Source organism: Camelus ferus, chromosome 20, assembly GCF_009834535.1.
Source record: "Camelus ferus isolate YT-003-E chromosome 20, BCGSAC_Cfer_1.0, whole genome shotgun sequence".
NCBI lineage: Eukaryota > Metazoa > Chordata > Mammalia > Artiodactyla > Camelidae > Camelus > Camelus ferus.
The window spans coordinates 11468548-11494226 of record NC_045715.1 but is presented as its reverse complement, the minus strand read 5'-3'; the positions used below and the strand labels follow the sequence as shown (position 1 = coordinate 11494226).

The 25679-nt window shown below is 40.6% G+C and overlaps 1 protein-coding gene across 6 annotated transcripts in view; it reads left to right on the top strand.

The window, feature by feature from the left end:
- ATXN1 (ataxin 1) overlaps positions 1-25679 on the top strand; it is a 357282-nt gene that overhangs the window by 21082 nt on the left and 310521 nt on the right. The window contains exon 1 of one of the 6 annotated variants that reach the window (XM_032462535.1): positions 12877-13469. The exons of the other annotated variants lie outside the window; for them this stretch is intronic. The gene's annotated coding sequence lies outside the window, so the exon portion shown is untranslated. Of the gene's footprint in view, positions 1-12876; positions 13470-25679 lie in introns of those variants that run through there. 6 annotated transcript variants of the gene reach the window in all.

The window sequence follows — 25679 nt, the reverse complement described above, 5'->3', positions numbered from 1 at the left end:
TTATCACAAGTTGCAACACAACTGCAAGGTCTGTATTAATGTTTTGCCAGGAAAGGGTCAAAACGGAAAATTTGCAACAAAGACAAACCAGAATAGAACCAGTGCAAACAGAAACTGACAAACATATGCCCCTCGTTGGGAGTTCAGCCCCTGGAATGTTATGTAGGACAAAAGGAATGGAAGAGATATTTCAGTAACATTTTGTTCTGTGTCAAAAACCTTCTGAAATATAAATCTGCTGTGTATTGGAGAATGGATACAGCAATTGATTCAAGTTGAATAGCTTTCATTTAACTAGACTGCCCCACAGAAAGCGGTGCTTGTTCCGACAACCATATTTTTGCCTTTCTTGACTTAAAGAAAATTGAATTCATGTTTACATATTTTATGAGATTGTTTTATGGACAGAGACACAGGTCAGATCCCATCCCAGCACAGTGGCTATTGTTATAGCAAAAAGAAACATTTCTAAATGAAATAAAAACGATTTCTAAGCCATGGCCTGTGGCCACTGGTAATAATACTACATTGGTATTAGGAATCCACTTGCAACTATCAATAATTCAACCGTAGATGTGCTTTTTTTTTAAATTCTGGTTTTTTGTTTTGTTTTTTTAAATACTAGTCTCTCGCCAGCACACATATCCATGCATATACTTCACCGATTTGCATAGTAGAGAATGAAGACCGTGAATATGTACCATAGAAGTCAACTTTATTTTGGACTGTCTGGAACCTTTTTTTTTTCCTCCACATGGTGGCTCCCTGGATTGCTTCCAATTATTGAAATTTTGTAATTGCCCACAACTCTATTATATGTGTCCTAAGGGCCTTGTCACATCAACCAGCCCGACCAAAAGCTAGGAGCCCGTGCTAGTGGTTTAAGACGCTGAACTTAAGAATTAAGAGCCCCCTGCAAAGGGCATTCTGTCTTTAGTCTCCATTTCTACACTTTGCAGGGAGAAATTAGGTGCTTGTTGTTTTGTTTTTTCAGTTCCCAGATCATTCTGGCATTGATCCTGGACTCATTTGCAAATGTGATCTTTAGCAATAACTATTATACTCCTGAAAGATTTTGGCTCTCTCTGACCTATGGGTCAGTAGATCCTGAGGTTTTCCGGGTACATCAAAGACCTAAATACAGAATGTCTTAACATTTTAGGGGCATTGATCAAAAGAAAGCTTCTGCAGGAAAAAAGATCTTTCAAAGAAGGTTTTAATCCTGTTTTGCCTCCAAGGTTCTTAACTGGATGCCTTGTGTTTTATTTCCTTTCTGTATTTATACTAAATTTGCTACTTGGGTTTATTATTTTTCTATTTGAAACAGCTTTTGAAAAATAACACAGCTCTTAAAAACAGAAAACAGATCCACCCTGCTCCATTCTTACCTTGACTGTCTTTGCTGTCTTACTCCTAGATCATTGCTTCTCTTTCTCTTTCTCTTCTGGGACTTTCTCTTGCTCAGCAGTTCTAGTGTGTGATTCTGAATTCTATGGTTTGAGTTTCCTGACCAACTTCTCCTTGCATCTGAGTCCATTTCCTGTGCTTAAAGCTTTGGCATTCCATTCTCTGATCCCAGTCAAAACTGAAACTTCTAGTGCTAATAAGATTAGTCCTTGCAACACTATTAATTCTTTCCCCTCCATTTCTTACTCCATTGTTACTTCTCAAAGACGGTAATTTATTTTGTCATTAAGAACGTCATTAGAGATGGTAACTAGACTTATTGTGGTGATCCTTTTGTAGTGTATACAAATATTGAACCATGATGTTGTACACCTGAAACTAATGTAATGTTATATGTCAGTGACACCTCAATTAAAAAAAAAAAAGAACTTCATTTTGGTGTCACTTCCTTAAAACCTCCTGGATTTTTCTGTTTTACTGATACACTCCACAGCTTCAGACTGCTGCAGCCATCAGCAGGTCTTAGACAAATTAGTTGTCCCTACACATGGTTTACAATATTACACTCGCTGTTTAAAAATAATTAAGCTTCTCTCGGTGTTCTTTGCTGTGGGTCAGGAACTTTTCTTGCTTTGCCATCCAACACAGAAGTTAATCACAAACGGGTCCTCTGAACCAAATAATTAAAAATAGAGCAAAGTTTCTGAACCAGGCGGTTGGCAGAAAAGTCTGTACTTCCATCTGTGCACGGTTAGGAAAATATTTCATGATATTGAAATAGCATCAGCCTTGCTCTCTTTTGTGTCTGAGAGTGTGTTTGTGACTGTGTGTCATTCAGTGCTCTGAAGGTTTCATTGACTGTTAGCTAATTTCACATATATATAAAAAGTCACTGGTGAGGAAACAGGAAAGCAAATCCAGGTATTCTACGCATAAATTCTTTGTTTGCTGGTTTCTGTGAAGGGGGAATGGTCTTGTTCTTGCTTGTCTCTTTAATGAAAGTTTTCCCTTAGCATGTGCCTCAGAAAAGTAAAGAGCATTACATTTTGACTTGGAAATCTTTATGTCTTTTTGATTCTCTAGAAATTACCTTTGCTCATAACTTTAGGAGCTGTTCTTATGTAGGTGAGATGCTGATGGATCTATTTCAGTGTGGAATGTGGGCGATTATGAGTTTCTGCTCTCTGGAAGGAGTTTTATGCTTGGAATATAAGTCAAACCCATAAACACTTTATGACAGAGGTACAGACATACGAGTGACTGATTTTGAGAGAGATTTGATTCTTCACCTCGGATTTCCCTTTGTTCTCACCAGTAATCAGTAACTCATCAAATATGTTCACTTTTGGCCAGCTCTGAACCTATGCTATAACTTTAAAAAAATGTATTTTTTATTTGTAAGGTTCTAATTGCTATATAAAATAAAGATTATTTCCCTCTGGTATTTTTCTAATGTAACTCTCTATGCCTGGAACACTCTTCATTTTTAGGTTGGTTTTCTTTCTCCCAGGAGAGCTATTGTGTTAAATAATAACTAATGCTCAATAAATACACTAAAGGGAGGTTAGGAATTATTAAAAGAAAAAAAAGGAAATGTCTTAATTTTATTTCTTTGGCTTCAAAACATAAATATTTCTGAGTCACCAGTTTCTTTATGCTTCTAGAAACTTAGAACCTAGGCATCTTCTTAATACTATGATGACAGAATAATTAAATACTGAAATCAAGACTGTGGATTGACCAAGCTCACATTAATTGAAGTTAAAAAAGGGAGAATTTCTTCAATAAGCTTCATTATTAATGTAGCAGCTAATTCTTGAATTTAGCTATGAAGATCAACTAAAGTCAGGGATAGTTTGATCGTTTAGGCAGTTTGTCATTTATGAAATTTTAAATTTAATAGTTTGCTCACTGAGGCAGTTTGTCATTCATGAAACTCAAAATTTAATAGTTTGAGCATTTGGGCAGTTTGTCATTTATGATATTTAAGGGACCGTATACATCTTTTTTGTCCAACCTCCTCATTTGACATTCAACTTAATTTTGTTCATTTCTTGTAAACCTACTATGTGCAAGGCACATGCCACGGAGGGGACCAATAAAGCTGAATAAATTGTGGCCTGTGGCTTTAGACAAATTAATCTTTGATTTCCTTTTCAGTATCACTTGAGAGGACAGCTTTTAAAATGATCTACATGGATTTTGTTAATTATTATTCTTTGTCAGTGTAAGACACTTAGCAGGATTTAACATGTTTTGTGCACTCTGAGTACTCATAAAAGTGAATGGTAGATGTCTTTTAATTTTAAAGTTAATGCTGGATTGATCTTCTCTTATACGAGACAGCTAACATTGCTACTATTAATTAAACTCCCCGGAAAGGTTACCTGGATAGATACTCAGGTACATCACACTTTTCTTGTGGGACTGTTAAATTTGTTTCTTTCATTCATGTAAGCTTCTTCTAGACAACAACATACAGAATTTCACTTAAAAAAACAGTATTTGATTGTTGATATCTTTATTCGGTAAATTACTTGGTTGACAAATATTTATTTACCAGATTCAGGATGGAAAACACGAGAAACAGTGTACCCACTCAAGAAAAGTCATTGTGCCAAGAACCTATCCTTTTAATAATAGTAACGGCTAGCTGGCATATGGAAGATTTAGGATGTATCAGTCGCTGTGCTGATCACTTAATCCTCACAGTAAACCTAGTTGGTAGTTATTATCTCCACTTTACAGATAAGATAACCAGGTTAGTAGCTTGCCCAAGGTCACACAGCTAGTAAGTGGCAGGACGGGTTCAGCTCATACCATTTTAACTTTCGACTCTGTGCTCTTAACTAATTGTACTTTAATTTCTTACCACCCATGTCATCGTGAGACCAGCAAAGTGGTTTTCGTAAATGTTGAGTATATACAAAAGCATAATCACAAAACTCAGGTAAACCACAAAGAATAGGGATTCAGTGAGCACTCAAGTCATCCTCCACCCGGATTTCCTTATTACCACAAGTCTGATGTCCTCCCACATGGGGCCCTCCCCCATCACATCACCTTTCTTCCCACCTCAGAAGTAGCCACTAAATAAAAATGATGTTTTAAAATATGTTTAACCAAAGTGCAGAAAAATGCATCCCAGCCAGATGATTCTTTTGTTTTCCTTCCTTTTTTCTCGTCTCTCTTCCCTGCTCTGTCCTCTTTCTTCTTCCTCCTTTTTCTCACCCTCGCGGAGCACAAAGAGGAACTGAGTCAGACCTGCGTGAAAAGGTCGGGGAGCGTGGTCTCTGCTGTGATGTCCAGGCCTCCGTGCCATGACTCGTGTTGGGAATTTTTGGTGAGAGGACAGTTTTTTCCATGTGCTTAAGTGACACAGCTCCTCCCCAGCAAGGCGTGCTGGGGACAGACTGTAACAGACAGTCCATCCGAGGCGGGGATTTAATTTGACTGTGCTGACACTTCTCTAAAAAGTTTGTCGGGTTATAAGTCACAAATATCAGCTCTATAGACATGTGGTTTCTTAATAGTGTGACTCTTAAAATAGCAATACATTTTTGGTAACCAGTGTGAGGGCACTTCATAACACAATCCAAAGCCATTGAGTGGAACATGTTAAGATAATAGAACCTTGTTGTCCCTTAATGCCTTAATGCTGTCTTTCAGCAAGTAGTAATCCTGGGTGCAGTCTGTGAAAATCAAAATGGATTCTGGCCTGGTGGGAATAATGTAATTCTTTCATCATTTGGAAAATACATTTTAATAAATTTTTAAAAATGTAAGCAAAGCAGGCTTTTGGTTTTGGTTTGCAGGTCGTACTCTGTGGCATAAAAATTTTTCCAGGGATTGCACAATTCTGAAGGAGAAGGTGGCAGTTTAACACGGTCTTAGCCATGAAGCACTTAGAGCCAGGTTACTTTTAAGTTCCTCCCATGTAACTACAAAAACATGTAATGAATTTGAAAGGTTGAAAAAGAATCACATCTAGCTCAGCATAAAAGTGCTTAAAAAGGCATATGTATGTCTGTATGTAGTCATTTGCACATACGCATTTACATATGTATGGTATTAATATTTTTCTAGAATTGCATGTGTTTGTATATTGGATATAGTGCACACCCGTTATAACACTAGTGTTAGGGGACCCTTTTATGAACCAACTATATGATTGGGAGCTTTATCAAATGTGATTTTTCAAAGGTCATGATTTTGGCCTGTAATAAAAAGCAGTATAGTATTGAGGTTAAAGTGTGACTGTATCTGTCTGTCTGTCTGCCTCTTCTCTCTCTTACATTTTTGCTTGGGGAAAAATCTTTGTTCAAAAATACCAATATGCCTATTAATAAGCTCCGAATATGAAAAAAAGAGCTGCATGTGACACTTGGTTGTAGCTTTGTACATTGTCTCAAAAAACATGCTGTAAAAATATGGAAACTAGAAAAATCTTGGCAAATGTAGCTTAAGAGTGTAGCTGATTTAAAAGCTGCATTTGAGAATCCTAAGTACTGTTCTGTGACAGCTATTCCTATAGGAATTGGCACAGTGAAGAAAATTTACAGTTTAATATTTTAGAGCAAATAATTGCTTAGGATGCTTTAAATAGCACAGGAAATGTGTAGAGTGTTTACTTGGCATTTGTTATATTGAACACTAATACTGAAACAAGTTCTTTGACCACAGAGAATGCCAGTGTAGGTGGAGTTGGGGTAGATGGGAGAAAGAGACAAAAAAAAAAAAAAAAAAAAAGAAAGAGAAAAAAAAACCAGCCAGCATGGTTAGATAAAAATTAAATGGCAAATGAGCTTTTTCATGGTAGAGAGATAGCAGGGAAAAAAAAAGGCCCGTTTGTTAGATCAAGTAGTCTTCGAGTGTGGTAGCAGAAAGCAAAGTAAAACAACTCCTTGGGATTTGGTTTCTCCTGTTTTTGCTTTTGTTTTGCTTAACTGAACTACAGTCAGTTACAATGTGTCAGTTTCTGGTGTACAGCATAAAGTCCCAGGCATGCATATGCATACATATATTCGTTTTCATATTCTTTTCATTAAAGGTTATTACAAGATACTGAATATAGTTCCCTGTGCTATGCAGAAGAAACTTTTTTTTTTTTGTTTGTTTATCTGTCTCCTGGTTTTTAGGCCCAGAATTATGGTGAAGGCTCTCTTCAAAGCCTTCCAGCCCTGGGCTACTCTGGTTTAATTTTTAAGGTCCTGAAAGCAAGAAGAGTGACCTCCCTTTTTAGAAAACAGAAAGAAAAAAAAAATCCCTCTGGTTATCTGTTTAATCTGCCCATGCTCGTGAAGGTTTTTTCTGACAGCTCTGGCGCCCTCATTTCTCCGTGCAGCTCAGTACTAGCCATGTTTTTCCTCCTGAATGCATCCGGCGCTCCCAGAGGCGCCTCTTCAGCCTTTCCAGGCACTGTGCACACGGGGTTTGTCTTAGGATGGGGTCTAGTGCGGTTTGGTGCTGCACAAAATGCAGAGCATTTATTTTTGCACTAACTGCTCACCATGCATTGTGATTCAGCTGTGTCTGATAGGAAAAAAAAATAGGGTCTACTTTAAAAAGCTAAACCCTCTCATTCAGATATATTGGAGTCACTTCTACAGTGTCTTAAACGTTTTTTTGTTTTTTTTTAATTTTTATTTTATTTTTCTTTTTATTTCTTTTTATTTATTTATTTTTTTGGAGGGCGAGGTAATTAGCTTATTTATTTGTTTTTTTTGGAGGAGGAGGTAATTAGCTTATTTATTTGTTTATTATTCAAACCCCAGTACCTTGTGCTTGCTAAGCACATGCTCTACTGCTGAGCTATACCCACCCCCTGCTTAAAGGGGATTTTAAATGCATATATTAAAAATGAACTGACATGTGTGATAGGTCCAAGAATGGGAAGTTGTGCAGTGCTAATGAAATTTGTTAAAAGCTTCTTCCTTCTATCTTGTCAACGCGAGCGGCTTTGAAATACACAAACAACAATCAAGAGTCAAAACTTCACCGTGCACTGTGGTCCCAGCACCCAGAACGCTGGCGTGGAGATGCTGTATTTATGACTTTTCCACTGACTTGAGAGTTGACCTTGAATAACTCACGTTTAACTTCTCTGTGCTTCAATTAGCTTTTGAAAGATACGTGTGGTTGTGGATAGCCAGTGGGAAGGCAATAACTGAAGCTCACAACAAAAGGAAAACTTGGAGGAAAATTTTATTAGAAAAGAGCAGTGGGCTTGAATGCAAGCCTGATGCAGGGTACTGTTAACAAGCCTTGGTACACATGGCTCCTAAGAAAGGTAGGGGGTTTTCTTCTAATACTCTTCCTATATTTTGTGGAGTTAAAAAATATATATTTATTGTTTTACCTTTCAACTCTAGAAAGCTTTGTGTTCATACATCTTTTTCTATAAGTTCCACCTTATATAAAGGGTTTTTTTCCTTTAGAATATAATTTAAATGGTAATCAAGCAGTAACAAATTTCATTTAATATGTAAAAATATTTAATTTAATTTTTTAATTTTAATTTTTTATTCAAGTGTAGTTGGTTTACAATGTTAGTTTCAAGTGTATAGCAAAGTGATTCAGTTATACATATACATACATATCTATATATTCTCTTTTCAGATTCTTTTCCATTATATGTTATTATAAGAAATTGAATATAGTTCTCTGTGCTGTACAGTAGGTCCTGATTTTGTTTTTTAAAGGAAATTCCACATGATTATTTATTTTAAAAAGTTTATTTCTTTTTAGTCCGTTGCTACCCTTGAGATGGTCTCAATGGTTTTTCATTCATTTGAGGAGTAAGGAAGAATTGTACTCAAGATTTAATGTGCCAGAAACGCTAGTAAGCACAAAAAGCACTTAAGTACTCATGTGATTTATGTTCAGCGGGCCTGTTTCCCCTTCCTAGTGTGTCAGGAGTCAGTTGGAGGACCAGAATCCATAGGAGAAAATAAAATATAACCACTGTGATTGATAATCAGAGGAGAGGTTTTTAGGCAGTGGTACCCAGAGCTGTGCATCACTGTGGGATCTCAGTAAACTAATCGCTGATAGCACATGCTCCCCCCGCCTCCCGGGAAATCCGAGACCTCCACGAGGCATAGAAAGCTAGATTGCAAAACGGCGCTAAACCACATGGCCCTATTCAAGCCCTTGCAGTTACTGTCTCATGTCACTTACACTGTTGTGAAAAGGACACAGGTACTACAAATTGAGATGCCTACAATTTGAAGGAAGGATTATGAGCTTTTGATGTTACTGAGAGCCTTACTCTGGAGTCTCAGGTGGCGTTCTGGGGTATGAAAATATAAGCCAGCCGCTCCAAGGTTAGAGAAAACATTTCAAAGAAAGCCAGGGAAAAAGCCTGTAGATTTCGCACCCTAGCCATGACTCACTTTCTCTTTGCTCTCTCTGTCCGGCTGTTACTCATTTTACTGCGAGCCCCACAGGAAGGCTCCTGGTGATGTTTTTTTTCCCTTTGGCTGCTGTGCAAAAAATATAAATACACATCTTGGGAGAATAAGGGTGAGAGAGAGAAAAGACAGAGGTCACCATTTTTAATCCTGGTTCTGCTGATAACAAACTCTGTGACCAGATACTCTGTACAGCAAGGGAGGCTGTTTTTAAAATCCATCCTAGGTTGCCAGATGGCAGCCATCGCCCTGTAGAAGGGCTTGTCTCACATGTCCGCTGTGTTTGGACCGCTGAGGTACCATTTGGATCAGCTCTCCTAGGCTTTTGGAAGTACCCTGGAGGTGTGACGGCAGCCTTAAGAATCCTTAGTATTAGGACTGAATTATCAGAAGGAGGACAGGCAGGAAGAAAGGCTGGGGGTCGGGGACAGGGGGTGCCAGGCTATTCTGAGTCTGCTGTTTAAACTTGAATAGTTATGCCATATGTTCAGTTAGAGTTGTGTATCCCAGAATTTTGATAGCTCCTGTGTTTTGAATACCAGCCCTGCCATTTACTAGCTTGGCCAAGTCACCTCAGTTTCTTCATCTGAAAAGTGTGGATTATAATCAGCGTGAGAATTAAATAAATCAGCGTATGTAAGACACCTACAAGAGCGCTTGGCACCTAGTAAATGCCATTTATGCTTTACTTACTCTTTTCATGTTATTGTTCTCCTTTGGGATTTTCAAATTTCTTTGTATAGTATTTAGGGCAATGTTCCAGGCATCTGGGAGGAGGGGTTGGTGAGCCCTAGGGTGGCAGAGTATGCGGACATGATCTGTTGTCTCCCCTTGGTCTCAGACTTTGCCTGTATGTATCTTGTTTATTTCTGACCACCAGGTTTTGCTCAGATTCATCCCTCACCACTCTGCCTTCACCCAGCCACATTCTGCCCCGTCGTGAATGTCTGGCATGAGCCTCCCTTTCTCCAGGATGGGAAGGTTTCCCCAGCCGTTTCAGCCCAAACCGGCCTCCTTCCGCACTTGCCTCAGTTCCTGGGTACTTGTCTGCACGACTCATGTCGTTATTGCTTCATTTTGTAACTTAGATGTCTTGCTTCCCAGTCAGCCTCCATGTGACTGGAGGCTCTCGCCGCCTCTCGGCGTCCGGGGTAGTGAGGCAGGAAGAGCAAGGATCAGGGAGGAAAGGACCCTGCTTCTCTCTCTCTCTCTCTCTCTCTCTCTCTCTCTCTCTCTCTCTCTCTCTCTCACTCTCTCGTAAACTCAGTGTGCTCAGGGCATTTGATCTCTCGAATCCTCAGAGCCTCTCAGGCAAAATGAGTGTCTAGACTAAGTGACCTCTGAATTTTCGCCTGCAGCTTCATAATTTCAGAGCAGTACAGGTGGGAATAAATAGATGTGGAAGGAGTGCACGAGTGTCCAGTGTCCAGGTGCCCAGGGTGGCTTGAGTTATTTTTGTACCCAGTAGTGTCTCTGCTGGGTGAACGGAGGAACTGGTCTGTGTGATGAATTTTTTCACTTTCATTGGACAGAAATGTTGTTAATTTTGACCCTTTCACGGTCGGCATTTGTGTCCACATCTGAGTCTATATTAATAATTGGCCAATGACAAAGATTTTTGCTGCTAAAAAGTAATACAAAGTATTTCACAGACAGAGTGTTCAGGGTACATTAGAAAGGAAAAGAGTACATAAGAGAGCACTTTAGATTTAGAAGTCCCTCTTTGCATGCATTCTATTTTATACATTATAATGTATAATTATATTTGTGTAATAACAATATACAAGCTCTCATTCGTGTATTCATTTAATAATTTATTGCTCATTTCGAAGTTTTTCTGTAAGTACTTAAGGGATTTAAGACTGTGTCTCTTTTTTATTGAAGTATAGTTGATGCACAGTATTATTTAAGTTACAGGTATTATTTAAGTTACAGGTATAGTGATTTCACAATTTTTAAAGATTGTACTCATAGGTGTTATAAAATATTGGCTGTGTTCCCCATGTTGCATAATATATCCTTGTAGCTTATTTTGTACATAATAATTTGCACCTCTTCATCCCCTACCCCTATGCTATCCCTGCCCCTTCCCTCTCCCACTGGTAACCACTAGTTTGTTCTCTGCACATCTGCCTCTTTGAAACTATACCTTTTTTAAAAAGTTTATAATTTGGGCTTATTTTCTCATTTATATTAGACGTTTTATCTGTACCCAGTTTGCTAAGCATTTATTACTGTTTTGGGTATGTTAGGAGAATTGATGTGTGTGGTGGCTGAAATTTTCAGCATCGAGGCTCACATTGGAATTATTTAAGAACTTCCTTTATTCCTCTTCCTTAATATCTTCATCTGGATCCAAAATTGATTGCTTCTTTATCATATTAAGGAATCTGTTTACTTTGTGATTTTACTAAGATTTGAAAAGTTTAAACTATGACGAAAAATTTTTGAGCTTACCGATTTTAAGTTACTAGTGGAAGGAAGAGATAGAAAAAGTTGGAATAGAATTTGGCCAGTTATTTATGGCTGTAGCCATCTTTGTACACGAGAGAAATGACTTCATCATTGAGGAGGCTTTTTGGTGTAAACCACTGTTTTTTCAAACTTATTACTCTCTGGAAAAAAGAACTTGTGAAATCTTATTTGTCATACTAGTTCAGATCAAGGAGGGAGTCTGTTGACTATCTAATTAGGCTTCCTATGGCTTGAACTCTTGGGAGATCCACCTGGAATAGGACCCTGTTGAGAAATTATTCTGTGTCGTACATAATCGCGTTCAGGAGGCCTTAGTAATTTCCATTTAAAAATGGTAATTGGCATCATCCTTAAAGATGAGTTCTGTGAACTTAGATGTTTTCTGATTCAGCTTAGCCATGACACTGAGATTTATATTGAAGTCTCTTTTAATATTACTGGGACCCTCCCGCCCAGTTTTTTATAGTTCACTGAATGTAAGAAGCTCCATCCTTGTATTCCATCTGAATCCAGTGCTAGGCTTCCATGTTATAACTAAAAGGAAAATGCAGGTGTTGGGGGGGGGGGGAGGGTAACCTAAGAGAACACGGGGTCACCAGGGTAGAGAAATGCAAATATTTACCAGTCATTCCTGCCCATGTGCACTTGTTTCTTGTGTCCTTGGATCTGAATTGATCCAAAAGGTCTGCATTTATGGAGTCCTTCCTCTTAGAAATGCTTTGGCTTCACTTTGATGCTTTTTCCTCTGTTTTTAAAAATGGTGTAGAAACATGCTGGGATGAGTGTTTGAAGATGACTCCCTCCCTTATCTGGGCATAAATATTGTTGGAGGAGAGAGGTGGGAGCAGGTACTAGACAGATATGTACTCTGAGTGCAAGTGATAATGGACTTCACTGACTCGAGAAAGGAGGGGAAAAGAGTTTCAAACGCTTTTTCACAGGATATTTCAGGCAGGGTATTTTTCTGAACTTGATTTCTGATTTGAAAACTGGCCTGAGCTGTTTTTTATTTCATCCGAACACATTTACTGTGAATCAAGGGGCAGAGTGTTTCTTAAGCCTCCGTATCTTTAGGCTGTGAGTCATTTCCATGTTGTTGAGACATTTTCTAGCTTTTATTGCCGTGTGTAGTTCATGCTTTTCTCTGGATGTTTTGACTCCTTAAGAAACTCGCAATAACACATTAACAATCACACTCCTCTGGAAGGAAAACACGCAGTAGCGGAGTAATAAATAGTTCTGGAAACCTGAGTAAACAGAAGCGTCTGCTTCCCTGTTTAAGAAGGCTCTGGAGAAGGAGTCCAGCGTCCAGCAGATGCACACAGGATACACCATTTAAAGCAAAAAGACATGAATGTGTTTTTCATTGCAATTATCCAAGCGATTGTGGTGTAAAAACCATATAGCCACTTTCATTCTTGAAAACTTAATAAGTAAATTGTTTTCAGCCTTCTGCCCTTCTTTGCCTCGAATGCACCATAATGTGTTAACAAGTTTGACTTATTAAAATGAGTTGTATTTATTTGGGAGCTCAGGGTCGGCCTGGACTTCTCCACTTCCTGTCTTTCTCTGGTGAAACTGGGACTGGTACCCGGGCCCGGAGTTTGGTGGGAAAGACTTGAATCAGCACAGCCTTAAGACAGAGTGCATGTGCAACCCTGGTCTGTCCCACTGAGTCTTGACGGAATTTTTTAATCAGGCAAGGTGGTAAATTGTCAGGTTGGGGGCTATTTCCATCCACCCTTGTCCTGAGGTTGCTTGTTTTGGGTTGTGGTGGATGGAGTAAAAGCGTAATCTCCCAGTGATGAACGCTTGATTTGGTTAGAGACCATTGTCAAGGGATATGTTAACAGCTCCTTCATGATCATACACGCTTGGAAGAAAACTGATGCCCACAGAAGCTGAACGCCTGGGGACTTTGAATTTCCTATTCATCAAAAAGACACCTTCAAGATCTTGCTCAGATTTCATGAATTTTCTCTAGATTCCTACTGAGAAATTGGGGCGAAGTAATATTTTTTTTCTTCCTTGCCTGTTTCAGTGTCTCAGGAACCGTGCCCAAATGTAGCCTGTCTAGTCGAAAGGCAGTGCCGTCCACTTTGTGCTGAGGACAATGAAGTTCTTCCCTCACCTGGGTGGAGGAGCTGATTTGGCTAAACTTCCAGTCTGAGGCGTGTGAGTCAGACAGAGGCAAAGATTTAAATGTTATTAACATGAGAAAAATCTTTTGAACATGAAGTCATCACGGTTGAGGTTGCTTTGAACATTCCTCATGGTCTCTTTTACGATTTGTACCAGAATCAACACGCTTTAGTTTTATGCTAAAAAAACACAGTGGAGTAAAAATGGGCATGAATTTGAAATTACACGGTAGCCAGAAACGTTCATATTATAGAAATGTTATCCTGTGATAAACATTTAGTGACGCTCCTTGGCTCACAGGCTACTTTTTCATGGCTTTGGGGTTCAGGAATTTTGAAAGTCAGATTCTTTGTAAGTTAAATTTCCTTCTAAGCAAGGAAGTACACTGTATTATTAATTTTTAAAAACTATATACTTAGGCGTTGAAATTGTGTAATTATCTTAATGCTTCTAGAGCCTCTTTTCTGACTAAACATTGGAACTTGTGTTGTTGAATGCAGGGAATTTGTCCAGAAAAGCTTAAGGAAATTTAGCCTACAAAGGGAAATTTGCTGGATTTATAAATAAAAGGTTTAACTAAAGGGCTGATGCAAAACACAATTTTATTTTATCCATAAAAGATTGCCCATTCATTTTGTCTCTTAGTCCTTCTTTTAGGATTAAGTAATAATTGTAGCTCATTTTTTGTAGTTGATTTATAGCAGTAAGTTTTGTGCAAGCTGACTGTGTGTAACTGAACTCATTTTATGTGCATAAAGATAGACTGCGTTTTTTTTTTAAAGGATCACTTAAAGTATCTTTTTTATAAAGTTGAAAATGTCCCCAGAGATGGCCCACCTGAGATTGTAAAGTAGAAAAGAAAGATAATACAGTGTGGGAAGGAAAAAAAAAAGATGATACAGTATGCCACTCTGTCTCTTGAAGGAATGACCTCCTCTATTGGAAAATAACTTTAAAGAATTCAAAGTTTAGAATTTTTCATTGAAATAGTTTGTAAATCATGGCACTGACTTTTAATCCTTGGTAGAATTCTCCTTTATTTCTAAGAAGCCTGCGTAAATGTTTATATGAACATAACCTTATGTAGTTAAAACGTAGCATACCAACCTTACTTAAAGACAACTGTATGCATAATAGTACACAAAGTTCTTAGATTAAAATGCTTTGTACCTTTTTTGGAAGAAAAATCTTATGTAGGCTTTTTTTTTTTTCCTTTTAACTCTTAACTCTCCCAGACCTTTTGAGCAGAGTAGGAAACTAGTATTGTTACTCACACTTACTTCTAGTATTACTCACACTCTGTTCAACTTTAGCAAGTTTGATGCATTAACTCACTTATGTAAAGAACTTGAGTGACAAAAACCTAAATTTTTATTGTAGAAAATATTAATAATGCTGAGTAAAGCTGGTATAGAATCAGGCTCAGTTATTATAATGACTCCGATGCTTTATAATTTGATATATTTTCTCTGTATAACCTTAGATTTTTCCCATTATTTTGGATTTTCAAAATTATTATAGACTGCATGTTCAGCACCCACAAACACAAGGGGAGAGGAGGGCAGCAATACAGGTGGGTGGTCGGGCGAGGATGCTGGGCCAGGGCCCATTGGCTGACATTGCGATCAGGTGGTTGCAGGGCCTGTATTTCTGGTGGCTGAACTTTTTCAGAATGCCCCCCAGATCCCCCGGTAACTGTATTTACATGACATGATGTGAATGCATGATTTTCTGGGGAGAGGGTTGTAGCTTTCATCAGATCCTCAAAGAATTCTCTGTCCCTCTAAAGGTCTGCTAGTGTAGACGCGAAAGGGAAGGAAGGTTATCTTCGAGGATAAGATGTTAAGTCTGAGTTACAGAAAACAAGCCAGGGGCTACCTTTTTTATAAGATTAAAAATGACCACGACACGGCCACACATGAACTCCATTAAGTCGGCATTGCAGACATACCTGGTACGCGTTTAAAACACAGTGTGTTCATTTTGAAATAATGAAAAAAATAACGGCTTGCGGTTTGAAGCATCCCCATTTTGAGATGACTTGATACTGTACGTAGCCTTGTTCACAGCAGCTCTGAATTTTTTTCTGCATTAGAAATCGCTCAGTGGGAGACAAACGAGGCGCATTTGGGAAACGTGCGGCTGATTGAGTGAAGAGGGTAATCACTGTCCTTACTTACAGAGACCTGACTTCTGGTTTACGTTTGTGTTGAGAAGCCGGTGGAGCAGGAAGGCTTGAATGGCTTGGAAGCGGGAGTTGGTAACTCCAGTGCGTGAGGCACACATCGCACCCACCTTGACGTTTGCACATTTCAGTTTACAAAACGGTACACTTGGATCTCTGCTTGATAAGGGCCGACGTTCCTTGTCTGGGTTCTGTGGTTCTGGCTGTGTCATCGTGCTGGCACAACATCTGGCCTGCAAAAACCGAAGAAATATTTTGTTGAATAAATGACCTCAGTTGGTTCTCAGGGCTGTCCTGTGGATACAGACACAGCCAGTTTCTGCATTTCATTTCCAGGCTCAGAGAGGGCAATTATTTACCTAAGTTCACATGGCTGGTAGCGAAAGGATCTAGACCTCTCCTTTACCCTGTGCTTTATCTTCACCCCAGTGATAAAAAGGGAAAAGCCACATTTTGACCAAGTGAGTTTTGAGAGAAGAGAGTGAGAGAGCAGTTATAACCCTCAGAGTCTCAAAAATCACAGTAGTGTGTGTGACTTGTAACAGAGAGAAAATCTTGTGATTATCCCCTTCTTTTAAATTGAAGTATAGTTGACTTACAGTGTTGTGTGAGTTTCTAGTGTACAGCATAGTGATTCAGTTATACATTTATATTCTTTTCCATTATAAGTTATTACAAGCTACTGAATATAGTTCCCTGTTCTATACAGTAGGACCTTGTTGTTTATTCTGTACATAGTAGTTTGTATCTGCTAATCCCAAATTCCTAATTTATCACTACCCACCTTTCCCCTTTGGTAACCGTAAGTTTTTTTTCTGTGTCTGTGTGTCTTTTTATGTTTTATAAATAAGTTCATTTGTGTCGTTTTTTCAAATTCCGCATGTAAGTGATATCATATGATATTTATCTTTGTCTGACTTACTTCACTTCTTATGATAATCTCTAGGTCCATCCATGTTGCTGAAAATGGCATTTGATTCTTTTTTATGGCTGTGTAATATTCCTGTGTGTGTGTGTGTGTGTGTGTGTGTGTGTGTGTGTGTATTTACACTGCATCTTTATTTGATCATCTGTTGATGGGCATTTAGGTTTCTTCTATGCCTTTAATATGGTAAATAGTGCTGCTATGAACATTAAGGTGCCTGTATCTTTTCACATAAGAGTTTTCTCTAGACATATGCTCAGGAGTGGAATTGCTGGATCATATAGTAACTCTTTCTAGTTTTTAAAGGAATCTTCATACTGTTTTCTATAGTGGCTACACCAAATTTTAAGTGAGTATCTCTTGATGGTGCTATCAAGTCAGGTTTTTATAATTTAGCAGAAGAAAAGAAAAATAATTTATTTCATCTTATACAACCAGATATTTATTGACTGTCCAATCTTGGCCAGGCACAGTGTGTGTGCTGGGGATATAACTGAATAAATGCAGTGCAAGCTCTGGCCCTTGGAGAGCTTACTTTCTCAAGTAAAGCAAGTAAATCTGTAGGTGTATTTTGTATTTCCGTATCAGAGCAGGTTGTTTTGGGGGGAGAGGGTGGTGGGGGCAGCCAAAGGGATGATTTTATTTGGGGCAGGCAGGGAGAGCCTTTCATAGTCTGTGACATTTGTGCAGAGGCCTCAGTGATGTGTAGGAGTGGTGGGGGTGAGATGAGAATCAGCAAAGAGTACTGCAGGTGGAGAGAATGGCTGAGCAAAGGCCCTGAGGTCAGGAAGAGCCTGTAAGTCTGCGGTGACAGGCAACAGGCCTTTATCCTACATGTGATAGGAGACTGAATTAGTTTCCTAAGGCGGCCCTAACCCATTCTTACAAACTTGGTCATTTAAAACAACAGAATTTTGTTGTCTCATGATTCTAGAGGGTAGAAGTCTGAAATCAAGCTGTCACATTCCCTCTGAAGCCTCCAGGGGAGAATCTTTCCTTGCCTCTTCCAGCCTCTGGTGACTCCACTGGCTTGTGGAAGCATCCCTCGGCCTCTGTCTTCACATGACCTTCTCCTCTCTGTCTGTGTCTTGTCCTCCTCTGTCTCTTGTAAGGACATTGGTCATTGGATTGGAAAGGGCCCACCCAGCTAATCCAGGATGATCTCATCTCATAAGGACGTACATCTGCAAAACCCCTTTTTCCACAGAAGGTCATATTCAGAGGTTCTGGGACATGAACTCGTCTTTTGGGGGGCCCACCGTTCAACCCACAGGACCCATGGAGGCTGTTTAAGCAGAGGGAGTGATGGCATTGGGTATGTTTTAAAAAGATGGCTCTGGTGCTCTGGGAGAGTGGTTGTAGGTGGATGAAGAATCAACCAGGGAGACTGGTCGGGAGGCTATTGCAGCGAGCCCGATGGGAGCTGGTAGGGGAGGAGAGGGAGTGAAATGGGTAGATTTCAGTCGTTGATCACAGGGGCTCAGATGGGACTTGTTGATGGATTAGAAGCAGTGAGGACAGGAAAGAGAACATTCAGGATGGCCGTGCCCTTCACGGAGAGAGGGAGGACTGGTTCAGGAACAGACAGGACCAGCGCTGATGCCATCCGGGGTCCTGCTTTGGGTATGTGAACTGAGAAATAGAGATTGTTGGGTGTTAACTTAGACCGATGGATCTGCAGCTCAATTGTATGTAAATTTTTGGTGAGGGCAGGGAATTAGGTTTATTCTGTTATTTACTATTTTTGTTTTAGTGGAGGTACCAGGGATTGAACCAAGACCTCAACTGTGCTAAGCCTGCGCTCTACCACTTGAACTATACCCTCCCACCTCAATTGTATGTAAATCTGAGCTTTGTTGGCCTAGAGATGGATAGTATTGAAGGACACCGCTTCAATACTATAGGACACCCCTATCCAGGTGGAGACCATGGAGTGGAGACCGTGATTCAGTCCATTAGTATGAAGATCACAGAGCTGATAGCATCAGGTTCAATCTCTCAGCTCAGCCTCCGGCATTTATGTCAGTGTCTGAAGAAGGGGAGGTGGGTGGGACGCAGACCGTCAGGGAAGCCTGGCTCAGGTATCCTAGGCTGTCACACAGGCCGTCGTGTGGTTAATTTTTCTTTCATCTTTGCTTTCTTTGAAATCTTTCCGTCTAAGCCCGACAAGCCTGATTGGCAGGTTCACTGTCTGATTTTTCTAGTTTTAGATTAGAAGCATTTTCTTAAAGCCATCTTCATCTGTTAACCTACATTCATTTTTAATTTTAATGCTCCAATCAAGAATTATTTCTCCCGACAGTTTTTGACAGTCTGCTGCTCCATTTAGCTGTTCAGCATGAATTCAAAAGGTGACTTCTCAGTCTGCACAAGGTGCAGTCAGCTCGCTCTCTCATCCTCTGCTTTGGGGGATATAGAGAAATATGCATGTTTGCTCTGCCCTGGGGAGTTTTTGGTGTAGAAATACTTAATAATTTTTTATACAAGAAAATAGAGGACTACAGAGCATTAACATTTTCCATCAGGTGGTATTTTGCTTGATGTCATAAGTTCACTTGAAAGGCTGGATTTTCTGGGAATTGGTCAGCCCTTTAACAAATGTTTATTGAATACTCATTGTGTGCAAGGCACTAGGTTAAATGTGATGGGAAATTAATACAGTCCCCAAGAAGTCTAGTAGTCAGGAGAACAAAGTCACTTCCAAACTTAGGATAGGTAGAAATACTGAGAAAATGACAGTGTTATCTTGCTGCATATCTGCACTTAGGATAATCCTACTTGGAAATTCCAAGTGAAAAAGTAGGAACAAAAGTACATGGTCGTCTTTGTGTGTACATGACACACACACGTGTGAGCATGTTTGCAGTCAAGGACAAACCTAGCTGAAGACCAGACAGAAGGATAGAAATGTTCTTTCTCACTAGCAGCTCACTAGCAATTCTTGGCAGTTCAGATCATCTCCGCTGTAGCTGTTGGTTTGCATTTTGATAATTTACCAATGAGCATATAATATCTCATTCCTAACTGAACTGTGCCGCCAAACAGTCTTTCCAACGAAACACACCGCACTTGTGAAAGGAAGTGCTTTCCTGGGGAACCAGCAGTTCACTTGCTCCATCGGGCCTTCTGTGAGTCTGTGCATGACCTGGCGGTTAGAAGTTCTGGAACAGAAGGAGGAAATTGGATCAGGTCGCAGTGGGCAGGAAAGGAGGTGCTTGATCCTCCTCCTCCTGCAGAGTGAGCTCTGCTTTTCCTTCTTGTTTTCGGGCTCAGACCGGTTGGCCTCGGATCCTGGCATGATTTAGGGAAGCAGGCGCTGACTTTCCGGGGCCCTCTTCTGCTTTTCCTTCTTGTTTTCGGGCTCAGACCGGTTGGCCTCGGATCCTGGCATGATTTAGGGAAGCAGGCGCTGACTTTCCGGGGCCCTCTCTTGATTTCACTCCAGGCATATTCCTGGGCAAAATTCACTGCTGTATTTTGGTGGGGAAAACTTTTCCGACTTCAATTAGGGAGACTTTGTTTTTCAGCTTAACAGGGCAAAAGAGCTAGCATTTTCTGGACATCATTGACCCTTCACCACAATTGAAGGTTTTTTTTTAGAAAAAAAAAAAAAAACTCGTATAAACTTCATTGCACCTTATGATGGTGGCTGTGTCAGGCCCTAATTAGGATGATGACTATTTGGCTGTTGCACTTTTTAACTTAGCTCTGGTTTTTTTGATTATTTCCTTCAATCTGCTGCCGAGTTTCATCCTTACACAAGGATAGGGATGCAGACATAGACTCGGCTTCGTTGTCCTACAGGCACTGCGGATATCAGTTGAAAGCGAGCAGAGCTGGAAGTGGTGTGTCAGCCCTGCCATCGGAGAGGGCCGGCTGGACCTCCACGTGCTTGCCACCCTCAGCCCCTTAGCCGAGGTGGTCCAGGCCTTGCCACGCTGACCCAGAGAGCTCAGCGATGTCTAAGCCTGAGCTGGCATCGTTATACAGCGAGGTAATCTACAATGAAACATATCACTAAGATATTCTTGGGCTCCCACGATCCACACATGCTCTGTGTCAAGCTGCCTGGGAATGTAAATCATCATTGGAAGCTACTCTGTTAATTCACCTGGGGAAATCAGCTGCTCTCTGGATGTAGGTAGCAGTAAGGGTCACAGCACCCACGTGTCCTCAAGAAATGTTTCATAGGGAGTTGGATAATTGCTTGGTGAGCAAGGAATCTGAACAAGGAAGTGGGTTGAGTTACTGTTCAGTAGCACCAAGCTAACCTCGCCTGCTGCACTGTTCATCTCAGGAGAAGGATGATTTTTCTAGTGGGACCCAAAACACTTCAGTCATTGGCCACAGTCATCTCACTAGGATGGTCTAGCCAAGTGAAGCCACTTTCTTTTCCCCAATGGCCTTGGCACTGCCCACATTAGCTTTCGTGACCATACTTCCCTGGCTGAGCCAGCCACTGCCCCCTTTTGAAGACACAGTCTTTTCTTAAATATATGAATGTGATTCATCAGGTGCTGGCTGGGGCAGGGGGCGGCGGCGGTGGTGGTGGAGGTGGTGCTTTGCTTTTTTCTTTGACCCTGTGCATTTTTTAATCCATTAAGTCTTGCTCTTACCATCAGCCTCTGACTGGGCAATCTCTCCCCCCCATTTCCAAGTTCCTGGTGGAATGTAGTGGCGTGTTTTTTATACTCTTCATTTACTCTTTACAAGATCCTTGGAGACTTTGAGATAAACATTCCATGAATTGCACCTTCAGATCAAGCACTGTGAACTGCATAGCAGTACAGAGACATTCATCCAGACCAGGAGTAGACAAACTGAGCTTGAGGGCCACATTTGGCCTGCTGCCTGTTTTTTGTAAATAAAGTTTTATTGGAACACGTCCATGTCCCTTCACCTCTCTAACGTCTGTGGGTGCTTTCCCAGTACAACCACAGACCTGAGTTGAAGAGTTGCGAAAGGGATCCTAAGCCAGCAAAGCCTGAAATACTTACTGTTGGGTGCATTTCAGAAAATGTTTGCCAACCTTGGTGTATAGAATTTGCAAGTCATAGAATTGCAGCAAGTAAGGACTAGAAGTCCCCCTCCTCCTACCCAAATTCAATGAACAAATGGAGGATTAGAGAAAGAATGAGACTTGCGTAAAGGTCACAGAGCTGCTTAGTGGGAGAGCCAGAACCTGAACTCAGATTTTCCGATTCCTGGTGTGAGTACTTGCCTCCTACTTCTGGAGGCGGGACACTGTAAGCTTTACAGTTTAGGTGATCAACCATTACAACCTACGGAAATAAAGCTTCTTTAGTGGCAGGACCTATTTTCCGGACTGACTTCTCCAGGTGAACTCACCAGCCAGGCTGGCATAGATATTAATTTATTAATTGTACAAACAGCACCTACCAGATGCTAACAGTGGAGATAAGGTCTGGGGACACTGATGAGTAAATACCATCCTTACCCTCAGGAAATTTGGAGAGGGGTAGTCAGGTATTAGCACATTCTCTTATTTGCAGTGTATTGAATGTCATCATAGGGCTGTGATCCTGTAAAAGAAAAGAGAAGAAAAGGGGTGTGTTAATTCGGCCTTGGGGGGAGGGGGGAGGGGCGTCGTCAGAAGTGGCTTCACAGAGTTGGAGATGTTTGAGCTGTGTCTCAAAAGAGAGGGAGATCTTTTGGCAGAAGATCGCAGTGGAAATGGCTTGAGGGCCTCTCGGCATGAAGTCCAGTAATTTGGGAACCCCTGTCCACCACCACCAGAGGCAGGGTGTAAAGTTCGAGGCGGGGCGGGATAGGGAATACAGTGGGAAATGTAGGTTGGGCCCAAAGTGTGGAGCCCATGGCATTCATGAGAAGGACTTTAGTTTACATTCTGGGGGCTTCTAGCCTGTGGCTTCAAAACGCATGGGAGGCCACAGTTCTTATAAAGGAGGGCCTCCCTGTCCATATTCACAGTAAGCATTATCTGTAGATTTAATCATTAATATCACTAACGGAAATTAGAGCTTTCTCCCAAATATACGTAGCTGGCTGATAAGATGATTCATCAACCAAAAATTCATTTTAAGTGTTACTAAATTAATAGTATCTTTTTAATCACTCTATATTTTCTTGATTAACAGATATTAAGAATCAAATATCTATTGCCTGAGGTCTGCAGAATTTTGGATTAAAAAATAATATTGGAAACTTCTGCTGTTGATGACAGATAAGCATGAAATTTTTTGAGTTAATAAATGGTATAGTTTCCAGAGTCAAGTCGTTCTAAATCTTATGAGTTGTGTGACTTGAGCCAAATGATACAACGTCTCCAAACCTTAGAGTCCTTATCTGTAATAGTAACACGGTAACATCTGCCTCTTAAGATTGTCATAACGATATACTAATCTGTGGAAAGCATGTAGCATGGGGCCAGTCCTGTGAGATGTGCCCAGTGATGTCAGCTATTTTTATTAGTTTGGGTGGCACATGCAAGATGTATCTTAGGTCTGACCCAGTGTGGAGGAGGAGTTCCAAGGGGAGGGTTGTAAGACCTTTTGTGATCCACATGAGTAATAATGGAGCCCAGAATGGGTGGAGGGAGGGGATGTGCAGAATATGGGAGAGTGTACGGCAGGTCGTGATGTGGAAAATGAAAGAAACCAACTTCTGTTCATGCCCAAAGCAATGGACTAGGCAGAGGTTAGAGCCGAGTGAAGCCCTGTGTCTGTGATTTCCTGGTGCTGTCTGGTGTGAATTATCCGGCAAGTTCCATGGCTCTTAATTCCTGGAATTGATCTAGATGAGAATTCACCTAGGGTAAATTTTTTCTTCTTAGTTTAATGGATTAATAACCCCTCTTTGGAACTTGGAACGTGTTCAAACGAGAATCAGAACATACGTGTCTTGTTCCGTCCTGATGTAGTATACCTCTGCAGATTTGCCTGTACTCATGACAGAGCTTTCAAAGGAATGTATACAGGACAATGTGTGACATATTCCAAATTTTAAAAAATTCAGTAGTATTTCCATATTGTTAATTATTTATATGTCTGTGTTTAGAAAAAAATCAGGATAAATATCACTTGTCAGCTGAGAGATCTGTAGTTCCTTCTTTTGTCATTTCTGCATTTTCCGAAATGAATATATGTATTTTTAAAAAATGCGAAGAAGGAAAACAACAGAAAGGAACGGATAGGAAAGGCTGACGGGAACTTGCCATCGCCCTCTCTTCGAGTAACTGTTTACAAATGCTGGTGGTAGTCGTGCCCTCCCAACTGTGTTGTATTTCAGTCAGATGGTGTTCTTCTAAATGTGGTGATATGAGGGCCAGCTCATAAAGGTGGGTGGAAGTGAGAAATTAGAGTAGCAATAGTATGTACTGATGGGGCCAGTCAGAATGTGACTATTACATTTAATGCATTATTTTGAATGTTAGAGTCCAGACTAAGATACAATTTCTCAATCTGCAGATTTCTCACAACCGTGGGGGGTTACACACGTGCAGGGGTACCCACTGTGATTTACCAGGCCCTTGCCAGAAGCAGCAAGAACAATGACCCAGAAATCAGGAAACAGGGGTTCTGGTCTCAGGTCTGTTACTTAGTTTGGTAATAGACTTGATCAAGTCATTAACCTCCCTGTGCCCAGCTTTTTTCATCTGTGAATGAGGGATAATCACAACAGGGTTATTTTGGAAATCCATTTTGAACAGATTGTAAGATGCTGTGCATATGAGGGTTGTTTGTCATTCTGGCTTGGCCACTCTTTAATGTTGTGGTCATGGGCAAGTGACCTAAGCTCTCTGGACCTGGTACTGCAAGACGAAGGCAACTGAATCTTAACTTTTTATCCATCCAGCACACCTCTGGGTGATGGGGTTCAGCAACAGTGGGTCGGAGGAGCATGCCCTGGGGCAGTGGTTCTCAAACTGAGCAGGCATCAGGATTACTTGCACAGTTTTGAAACTGCAGATTCCTGGGCCCCGGGGTTTCTGATGTCATTGCCTGGGGCCCGAGAATATGCATTTCTAACAAATTCTCCCAAGATACTGATGCTTTTGGTCCCAGGGACCACACGTTAAGGGTGAGGGTGGATAGTAGGGAGGTGAGAGAACTGTATGTATTATGAAAAAGCATCCAACTGGAATTTAATATTTAACCCCTTCTCCTCTTACCCAGCTCCCCCCATACACACACAATGAGATCACTTGGACGAGATGTTTTCTGAGATTCTTTCCTTCTCCTGAATATTTGGTTCTCTCTTGATGCCTCCGCCGGTAGAAACAAGGAGTGACTTTGGATTAAGCAGCTCTCCCACAAGTACCCTAAGTAATGTTGACAAATCGTTATTACATGGCATCAGCTCGAATGCAGGGATGCTTATTCACATATGTATGTGCCCCAGAGGCCAGTGATGTCTTACAGCTCTGCTCTCCTTTTTGAAAAATTCAGTGAGTGAGGTAATTCTGTAGGACTGTCTCAGAAAGCTATTCCTGTAAAGCCAGCAATGGTTAACTTGAAATAGAGGAAACAGTGCTGATTAACGCAGTCTGATTGCGGCTTAATCATGTCGAGGTCTCTCTAGATTTAGAGAATTTGGACAGGAACCCTCTCCTACTCGTCCCTTATCGCCCCGATGTGTGGTAAAGTTCAGTTTGCTCACATGGTGTCTCCTTTCTCAGCCAGGGTTAATTCTTTCACTGGAGGGGATGAGTAAGAGAGAGACTTGGCATTAATTGCTTCATCAACTGTTCGTGTGAGTCATCTCCTGCTTGTCTTATTAATTCAACTGGAAGGAGGAGAAATGTTATCTCTGGTTCCCAAGGCCAGCTTGGGCTTCAGTTAACTAGGATACTCCCTCGGAGAGACGCGTGATGGTAGTTTCATTCACTTAGTGAAGGAATGAATAGATGGCAAATCTCATTATCCTAGCATGTACATACATAGATCTATAAATGGCAGCATGTGACCTCATGAAGTTTATCAATGATCAGATGCCACAGGCGGGATGCTTGCCCTGGAAGGGCATTATATTGAAGGTGGTTGATTTTTTTTTTTTTAATGAAAAAAAGAAAGGGATGCTTTCAGGTTCCTACCTTCGCTCAATTCCCCTCTCCTTGTTTCCCATTTGATTAGCAGAGGTGTTGAGGGAGGAA